This window comes from Saccostrea echinata, unplaced genomic scaffold (assembly GCF_033153115.1).
Source record: "Saccostrea echinata isolate AGI-Se365-2 ecotype Australia unplaced genomic scaffold, CSIRO_AGI_Sech_v1 ptg000049l, whole genome shotgun sequence".
NCBI lineage: Eukaryota > Metazoa > Mollusca > Bivalvia > Ostreida > Ostreidae > Saccostrea > Saccostrea echinata.
This window is the reverse complement of record NW_026889798.1, coordinates 2,621,367-2,631,781: the sequence shown is the minus strand read 5'-3', so window position 1 is coordinate 2,631,781 and position 10,415 is coordinate 2,621,367.

Here is a 10,415-nt window from a genome sequence, read left to right as displayed (position 1 = left end):
ATAGTGAAAATGCATTAATAAGCCATTCTTTAAAAATTGACTCTGTTCCTGGGCATCTAGGAGGCTGACTGAGTGCAAAATTGTAATAAGCAAGGTTATTTTTATCAGATTTTCGAAAGTATGGATCATTTTCACCTATGATATTCATTGCAAATAATGTACATGTAACCGATAGGTCAATGGAATAAATCATAAAAGATTTTTTAATGTATAATACAATAAAGTATTTTCATAGTTTTTAATAGTCGAGTAGACTTTTATCTACATAGAAATGAACCAAAACAAATTATTTTTGTATGTTAAATACCGGCCAGTGTTAAAGAATATGATGGGGTTACCGTTACTATAATTAGTTTTGAAACACTATTGCTGTGTGAAGTATGTATGGTGTTTATGATAAACGCTATTCTATAAGCACTAGCTGAAAAGTACAGACAGGTAAATTAATCTACATCCCTGATCAACCTATTTTTCTTAAGTTGCTTTTGGACAATGTATCTTCATGATCATTTATTAAGATATTTTGTTTTGTTTTATTCTTCTAAGGACCATTTACAGTGTAGTATTATACTCTAGTGACCCTTCAGGCCCTTAGTATTAGGGGATTTAGACGGGTCTAAAAAAATTTTTTAAAAAGTGTAAATTGTGTATAAATATTTAGGAAAAATGTAAATATATATTAAAATGTGCATATGAAAATACATTTCAATAGATAAATATATGAAATACAAGATCTGACATTCTTGCAGAAGCAGCATAGGTGAAAATTCTTTTCAAAAAGTCAATATTAGATGGTATTTCCCCAACACAGACATGTCTTCGGTTTCGTTAAACCAAAAAAAAAAGTGTTCCTGCTTTCAAAAGATCTACGAAATAACTTTTCAACGCCTCTCCGAACCTCGGAAAGGGTAAACGAATGATTTTGTTTACATGTAAAGTGTTGACAAATCCATTTTCTACCCTAATTTACGTCACGGAAATTTAGTAGGCAGAGCGCTTGCTCCGTGATCGGAAGGTCGTGGGTTCGAACCCCGGCCGCGACTGACCTAAGTCCATAAAAAATAGGTACCAGTTGTTCCTTCGCCAAGCGATCGGCACTTTGAAGTGAAAGTTTCTTATGAGGTCTTAAAAACCGAGGCCCCGTGTCATGGCAGGCGTAGGCACGATGAAGATCCCTGGATCACTGCTCAAAGGCCCTGATTGCCGAGTAAAGGTCTAAATTTGAACCCCTTCACCGGTACATGTTGACGTCTCTATATAAATGAATAATTCTCGAGGGGACGTAAAACATCATACAGCCAAACAATCATTTTCTACTACCAAAGGTTAAAAAAAAGTTGTGTGTCGGGCCATTTTAACTAGTCGGTCGGGAGAGGGCAAACGAACACTTTTTTAAGGTTGCCTTGGTATCGACCACATTTTATCTGCATATTGATACTTCGATATTAAAAAACCATTTAAAGTTTTTTTTTCTTTATGAACCCTGGAGTTAACGACAATTGACAATACTTGTAAAAGAAACTTAAAACTAGTTCCAGTTCGTACAAATGATGAGTATAAATAGTTTTTGTTGAAAATTAGGAAAAATAATTCCAAAACCTTATTAACCTAAGAATGAACTAACTTCTGTCAGAGACGGCTCAATTCCATTAAACTGACAACAGCTGTAAAATCAAATAGCACACGCAAGTGTAATAATGGATTTCCAAAACTTTCTCTTATCCTCGAACTTGATCTCAGATTAATGTAGTTCAATAAAATTAAAACAATTATCAGAAAAACTGTTTGCAAGAACAATACCAAAGCAATGCCGTAACTGTGGGTCTGCACGGATCATACCAACCTCTATACGATTACCAGTATATTATGTGCGTGCAAGCGGAAAGGGATTTCCTTTTACATGCTGACTGTATACCGGTATTTATTTAGAACAATGGTTTTGGATATAGAGTCAATCTCATTTATGAATATCTTGTTAAAATGACACTTGTAAAAAAAATCTTCGAGCGCCGGGGAGGGGAGGGGGGGGGAATGTCCCGAACCCCTTCCCCCAACCCCCTGAATCCGTCACTGATCTGGCCATGGAGCCACTGTGGATATCATTAATGCAGACATGAGTCACTTCTGTATCACACGCTTCTGCTGCCTAGACTCAAGTTTTGATGCTACGCATGATTGCTATTCATCATATGAGTCCATGTGAAACAGTACTTTCAGGCGCGTAGCCAGCATGGAAGTGAATGGCAAGGGGGTGTTTATGTTCCATATTTCACAAATCAATTTTTTTTATATTAAAATACATTACCAAATTACCATGATTGAACTCTGCTACAACAGAAAGGTGGGGAAGGGGCAACCTTTCAATAAATATTTTCAATAGTTGAAGGTTATGTTTAGAAATAAGTGGGGGCAGGCCATTCACCTGACCCCCTTAACCCTTTAACCCCCAGAGAGGCATTTGGACACATTTTCAGCATCATAGATATACTGTTGGTGTTTTCTAAATATTTTCGGGTTACAACAAAACAATAGATATTTTCTAAAACTAGAGAAGAAACTAAACATTTTTTTCGTGCGATGTTGAGAAATTATCATAAACTTAAATAGAATATTTTAGTCTATATCATTGCAGAAAGCTGATAAAACTACGCATAAATGACTGAATTAGTGCTATCTTCTGTTAGCATTATCTTATTTACAGACCCAATAAAATAAAAAAAAATGAATGTCATAACCTGAAAGCTGGGAATTTTCCCTACATTTTCTATTCCGGACATGATAAGGTACGTACATCCGTTACAGAGATATTTGTTGTTGAATATTTGAATTTTTACGAGTATACACAAAATGCACTATGACGTCATTTGACGTTTTACATGCACAATGAAATCTTTGTTGAGCTCAGTGTAAATCAAACTGGTTCTTTCAATATATGGAACTGATTTATTTTTTTAAATGGATTATTTGTAATGAAGATTTAATGTACGACACGTTTTGAGCCATAAACATGTAATAAAAGGAATTTTCCATAGCTTTGGGAGATATACACAATTAGTAATAGTCTTTGGCCCAACATCCCTATTGCGTGCACCCATTGTATCAAAAATCCCTGTCGAATTGTTTGTCAGTCCTACATGTAGTAGGAATAATTAATCAAATAATTAAATGTTATTCTTACCATTTTCCTTATCTTCAGATTTATTATGAAAAATGAAAAAAATATAAATCTTTTTTTTTTAGTACTTGGTGTACTTTTAAAAGAAAAACTATTTTTTATTAAAGCGACAGAATAGACAACGCAGTTAGACTTTTTATGACTAAAAGATGGGGAAAAAAAACTATCACAATGAAAAAGATATATCAAAAGTACTACATATAGTACATCGTAAACGTACCCAAACAAACAGCTGATTTTAATAAAATTACTATATTTATAGAAATAACTTCTGAATAAACACACAGGAAACTCGGGTTTCTTTGTTCGTGTTAAATTCATTTTTTTTCAGTCTTCACAGAGTTAAGAACAAGTTTGTAGCAAACTGGATGAAAATAGAAAACTTGGGATAAACTAACAAATTCTCCCTCATTGCCTAATCCTTTACAGATTAGCTGGGATTACAAGTACGTGTATTGAGGAAGCTGAAAAGTTGAATCTACTGCTACAACAAAAATAAAACGGGACAAGTATATAAAATATTTGCCAGAACATCGCACGAAATAGCAAATTCCGCTATTGAATATAAAAACCGCCATATTACTACTATTTTTTAAAAGCTGTGGAGAAATGTTAATGAAAGTACAATCAGAAGTATTCGGAAACTATGCCTAAGCATTATTATTTTGGTAAAACTTGTGTTTTTCACTATAGAAATCAACGGAAAATATTTTCAAAACATCCCCCTTTCCTTTTTACAGCAATTTTGAATTATTATTCAACAAATTTATACTAGAGCCCGCTTATAAAAAGATTTGTAATTAAGAGCAATTAACAATCTGACACTGGAATTAATAATGTCATATTTAGTTTTTGAATTTACCGGGTGGAAGTAAATACAACAAGAGGGCCATGGGCCACATCGTTCACCTGAGCTCATTGGCTAGGAAGAAGCAGAAATCAGTTCAGTATTGAAGGGGGGGGGGGCAAACTTTAATTTAAGCTACCTTAGGATGCTTCCATATCTATATTACAAATAATGGCTTTGCTGTCCTTAAACAGAGGAATTTTAGAGATGTTTTTTCCCTATATTTTCCCCCGTCACGATAACTCTTTCTGTAGAGCTCTCGCTCCATGATCGAAAGGTAAGGGGTTCGAGTCCCGGCCGCGACTGACCTAAGTCGATAAAAAATAGGTAGCAACTGATCCTTCGCCAAGCGATCGGCAATTTGAAGTGAAAGTTGCGGGTCCTTCAGATGAGACCTTAATAACCGAGGCCCTTGTCACATCAGGCGTAGGTACGATAAAGGTCTAAATTTGAAGCCCTTCACCGGTATATGGTGAAGTCTCTATATGAGTGAAAAATTCTTGAACGGAACTTAAAACAACATACGATCAACCAATCCTATGTTTTCCTGTGTAAAACTCTGATCTCTCATTGTGGCCCCACACTACCCACCCTAAATTTGAATCTACACTACCCGAGGATGCTTCTATAATAATATGACTAGTCATGGCTTTGCTGTTCTTGAGCAGAAGATTTTTTCAATATGATTCCTATATTTTTTTCTTATGCAAAACTTCATTGACCCTCTTTTGTGTCCCCCATGATTTGAACAAACTTGATTCTACAATACCTAATGTTGCTTCTGTATAAATATGACTAATAATGAATTAGTTGTTCTTGAGAAGAAGATTTAAAGATATCTCCTATGTAAAAGCATTTCACAGTAGAAAAGGATTTATCAAGAGAAAGTTTCAAAAATGTAATTAACTAAGCAGTAATTAATTAACACATTGCTTTGAAGTCTATGTGGACAAGCAATTTTTTTTAAAATAAATATTCAAATAGCAAGAATATTAATAAATGCTATGGAGGAAAGAAGCATTAAAACATCAGAAAAAGAATGACAATTGAAAAACGATTTTTTACCAGGTAAGTTTTTTAAATTTATTTTTTCATTAATTAAAAACAGAGGGAGATAACACTTACCAAAATTCAAGGTCATAAATTAGGACACATCCCACCCTTATATGCTAATAGTAATAAATGGGAATTATGTCTAAATGTACTGAGTATTAAACACCTACACATATGTTGTGTATTCAATTTCATTGAATCTGTTGCTATTAGGGATGGAATACCTTGACTTCTTTATTGCTGATTCAGCATCCAACTTCTTCTGCTAGCTTCTGAATGCCTGACTATTCCAAAGCTTTGCCTTTGGTTTGCTTGTCCATTCCAAGGGTTGTCAGGTCATTCCATTATTTGAGGTCTTCAATGCCTTTTACTCGAATACCCCTTAACCATTACACCTATATATTCCTATTTAAGACTTTGACCCACTGTTGTGGCTCCGCCCAATACCTGGGGGTCATGATTTGAACAAACTTGAATATAAACTACTTGAGGATACTTCTGTATTAATATGACTAATTATGGCTTAGCTGTTCTTGAGAAGAAGGTTTTTTTAAGATATTTCCTATATATCCCTATGGTGAACTTTGACCCCCTGCTGTGGCCCTGCCCTACCCCCAGGAGTCATGATTTGAACAAACTTGAATCTACACTATCTGAGGATACTTCTGTTATAATAGGACTAATCATGGCTTTGCTGTTCTATATGTACAGAAGAAAATTTTTAAAGACATTTCCTAAATATTCCTATGTAAAATTCGACCCCTTCTTGTGGCCCATGCACTACCCCCAGGAGTCAAGATATGAACAAGCTTGAATCTACAGTATGTAGTAAAGCTTTCACCTAAGTTTCATCTTTTCTTGCCGAGTGGTTCTTGAGAAGTTTTTTAAAAGATGCCACGCCACCAAATTTTCACGCATTCTTAAATAAATTATCTCCCCTTGAAAGAGGTTATGGCACTTCCTGTGAACAAACTTAAATCCCCTTCACCAAAGGATGCTTTGTGGCAAGTTCTGTTGAAATTGCCCCAGTGGTTCTTGAGAAGAAGTCGAAAATGTGAAAAGTTTACGGACTACTGACGGACGCCGAACACTCTTTGATCAGAAAAGCTCACTTGAGCCGTTGGCTCAGGTGAGCTAAAAGTTACAATATGATTAATTACAATGTGACAAGTTGTACATATCATGTTGTTATTTTTGTATTTACTTCCACCCGGTAAATGCAATAATTACAAAATGACAATAATATAATTCAATCACTAGTGAACTCTTGCATGTTTGCAAAAAAAAAATAATAATAATAATGGCAAAATTGTCATTTTTATTGAATAAAGGGGTGTAAAATGTAGGCTGGAATCGAGAGTTAGTGTGCGTAGTTCTTTGCCATACTCTCCCCATGGCCGTCTTTTAAAACTCAGTGATGAACTAGTAATATTGTATGTTCGAGTACATATCATGGTGTTGTGAATTCACAGATGCAGGTCGCTGGAACCAGACAAGTAATTTTATTCAATGATAAAACTCTTCAAAGTAAATGGGGGCCCATTTGATGTCAAAAACGACTGGGCATTGTTTCTTCTTAAACACTTGGGGGTTTTCCAAAAAGAAAAAAACCCGGGCATTTAAGGCGATGTATTTTCTCGCATGATACCGAGGACATCAAATCAACATTTAACAAACGAATTAGAGACAATGTTCAGCAGTCCTCCTCCTCCTCTCCCTTCCACCAATGTTTCATAGATGTCAATTTTTGTAACATTGATATTTGTAATTTTAATGTGTACCATGGCATTGAATATAGTATACCCATGTTTTGTTAGAAAATTCCCATCTCAAAATTGCTATTTTTGTAACCATGGCAACACTGTTCATTGAAATAAAAATACTAAAATAAAGATTTGTGTTTCTTAGTATACTCTATATGTGTACTAAATTTTATTGAAGTCAGGCAAAAACTGTAGGAGGAAAAGCGATTTGAAAATTGCTTATAATTACGACATTCAGACAGCTGTAAAGCCAAAGTCTTACGGCTGACGGACATTGTGTAATTGTATAAACTCTTTCTATCAAATAAAATTGACGAGTATAACTAAAAATTAATTGACTGCATGCTTTGTTTTAAGAGTATCACTAAATCCTCTGTTATGGAAACATTATTTGTTAATTGTTAATTATTTGTTAATTTGTTTGTATTTCTGGGATGAAAAAGGGGGAAAACACATATTTTGGCAATTATGGGTCTCGTTGTCATGGCAACCACGACGTCATTTTACTCTGCATAATTAAATACTTTAAGATTTTATCTTTCAGAAAATGTATAGGTTGCTCTATGTAAAAATGACTAGAAAATGTTAAAATTTCAATTTGAAATTTTTCGGCAGTTTTGCAGAAAAAATGCAAAATCTCTGGAAGTTAAAGGGTTAATACTATTTGCCTATTGGTGAGTTCCCAGAAGCTCCTGAGTTTTATCAAATATTTTTTATTCATTGCAAAATAAAAATCATGCCATTAAGCTTTTGTTAAGAAAATAAAAGACATCATTGTAATATTTATTGTTATAATGCAAAGTTGATATTTTCATGACAACTCTTTGCACATGTATACTTAAGGCATAGACCTAGGCTAAATATTTAACCAATATATTGGTATCATTTACTCTTTGTTATATTGTTCAGAAACACGTATACTAAAGGTTAATTATTAACAATAAAATATCGTTTTTTAAACCATATACTAGTAGATCATGGCAATGTATTGAAGAACAATGGCAAATTAATGAACGATTTATTTGAATTTGGCAATGATTAAATAAAGACTATAAATTAAAGGTTTATTATGTGGTCGTGATAATATAAAATTCAAACAGAAACAGTTTGACACAAAATAATTGGAATACGAATATTTTTTGGACGTTATTGAGAATTTCTCTCTCTCTCTCTCCATTTTTTTAAATGAAGTGTACTCACTTGCGTATTTGCGTATAGGCAGCTACGTCCCTGAGACTTAATTTAGTAAGTCTATTCAAATATTGTCTTATCTAATAAAGCATTCATATTCCTTTTACTATGCTAACAATGAATGTTAATCTTACCAGAATTTTTGTTTTATTTTTGCAATTGATAGCTACAGTTGAATCATTCTTTAAAAAAGAAAACATTTAATCCCTAAACTTTGGTTCATAGTGAAAAAAAAAAAGAAACCTTTACTGACAGACTTGAATAAACCGTTTCAATAATTTCCTTAGACAATGTTTGAGTTGCAACAACAGTTTATTATCTCATGATGTTTATAAATAACATTAAATACAGACTGTTTATACTTAATAATTACCAATAGGTGACTAATTAGCATGCTTAATTGCTAGTTAAGTATGTAAATAATTAAATCTGGTAGTTACCACAGCATTACACAAATAATAAATATGACAGGTTTATTCATTTCAAATTTTATACACGTATTTTGTCAGTTCTGAGTTCATACACTGTATGCATATATAGATTTTAGCGTTAGGAAAATACTTTTTGTACAAAACATATAACAGATAACTCTTGCATATAAGGGTAACCAAAGTTGACTTAACTTGGAGTTTTGGCGAAGTTATACGAGAGTCATTCAATAAATAATGTGACAAAAAGTTTATCATAATAAATGTAGAAGTAAGAAATTTTATTTTTTTCACATCTGTCTTTAAAAAATTGTTTGGTTGCCTTCTCCCGACCGACTAGCTAAAAAGTTTCCGACTCAAACCTTTTTTCAACATCCAGAAAACAATTATTTTTTTATGCATTCCGGAAAATGAATTTTCCCACCTACCTACAGACCCAAAAATTTTTCATCTTGATTTGGGAGAGGGCAAGCAAACATTATTTCAAAGTTCGCCTAAAGATTTAACTTTTAAAGTAAGCTTGGTCACTACATTGAACTGAAAAAACTTACAAATGATCTATGCCGACAAGATGAAAGTAAGAGCATACGTAAAAAGTGCCTAAATACATAAATCGTCAAAGACCTCATATTAAAGATATGTTTTTAATATGTGGAAAGGCTAGTCTTCAACGCTGTATAGTTTTCAGATAGATGAAGAAATTTAAATTGAAGTAAAAAGAAGATTAAATATAGCAGTCAAACTTTTCGATCGAAATTTGTAGAGAATTATAATTTATATCAGTGCTGTGAGCAACACGATATCTAAAAATGTCAGTTTTACAATGATAGACATTGCTAAGACACTAAATATTTCATAATCACAACTGTTACAGTTTATAGAGTTCTGACAAAGGAAATGAATATACATGTACATGTAATAATTTTTCTATCAGATACATGTAGTTTAAAATGGTATATTCAAAAACAGATATTTTTTTTTACAAAAAAGAAGATTTGTTAAACTTGCGTGATAAATGACGGAACATCGGTGCACTTTTTGTAACCGAACAGGAAGATCAGTAATAAAATGTGGAATTAGAGGGAAAGCCTATTATTCTAAAGATACGCATAATAAAGATAAGATCTCCAGGGTAATTTTCCTGTATCTGACAACGCTGCTGTAAATAAGCATAGCGAAATATATTAAATTTTGAAGAAAAAAGATTACAGAGTTTTGTCATCCCCCATATTCAATAGATCCCAGCCATTGTAAGATCATTTTAATCCAAAAACGCATGAAAACAAAGGATGAGTACAATTTCAGATATGTTATGGATCGAAAGTGTTATTCATTAGTGCCTTTTGTGATCCCTACAATGAGTATGCTGAGGTTTTCTTGACATTGGTACAAATACCTCAGACATATGTAAAGAGTAACAGGGAATACTTTGAGGGATCGAAACTATTAAAAATCTGCTTTACATATTTTTTTAGATGAGTTTTTGCATAATTTATTGAACGATCCTCGAATAATTTACAGTATGTGTATACATTCAAATATAAATTATAATATGCAATATATACTTCAATTTATAGTTTGCTTATAAAAATACAAAATAAACTGTGTGTTATTACGTCGATATATAGATACACATTGTGAACCAGTTCTTATAAGCGTATCCTCATGTCTTTGAAAAAAAAATGAAAGTGCAAGACGTTTTGAAAACCTTACTGAGGATATAGAATTTCGATTCGTCCAAGTGAAAAACGTTTGTGAATCATTTCAAACCAATGAAACAGTTCAAAATTTAGTAACAATTTGTAATTCTAAAAATTATTTGCCGTCCCGAGGAATCGCTTCCCTCTTCAGTTCCCAATATCTCGTCAACTCAGAGGTATCGATAATATGTCGATCAGTGATTGAATGCAAAGGGCATGGCATTTTGCTGTCTTCTTTCGGAATCCTTGTTTCCGGTA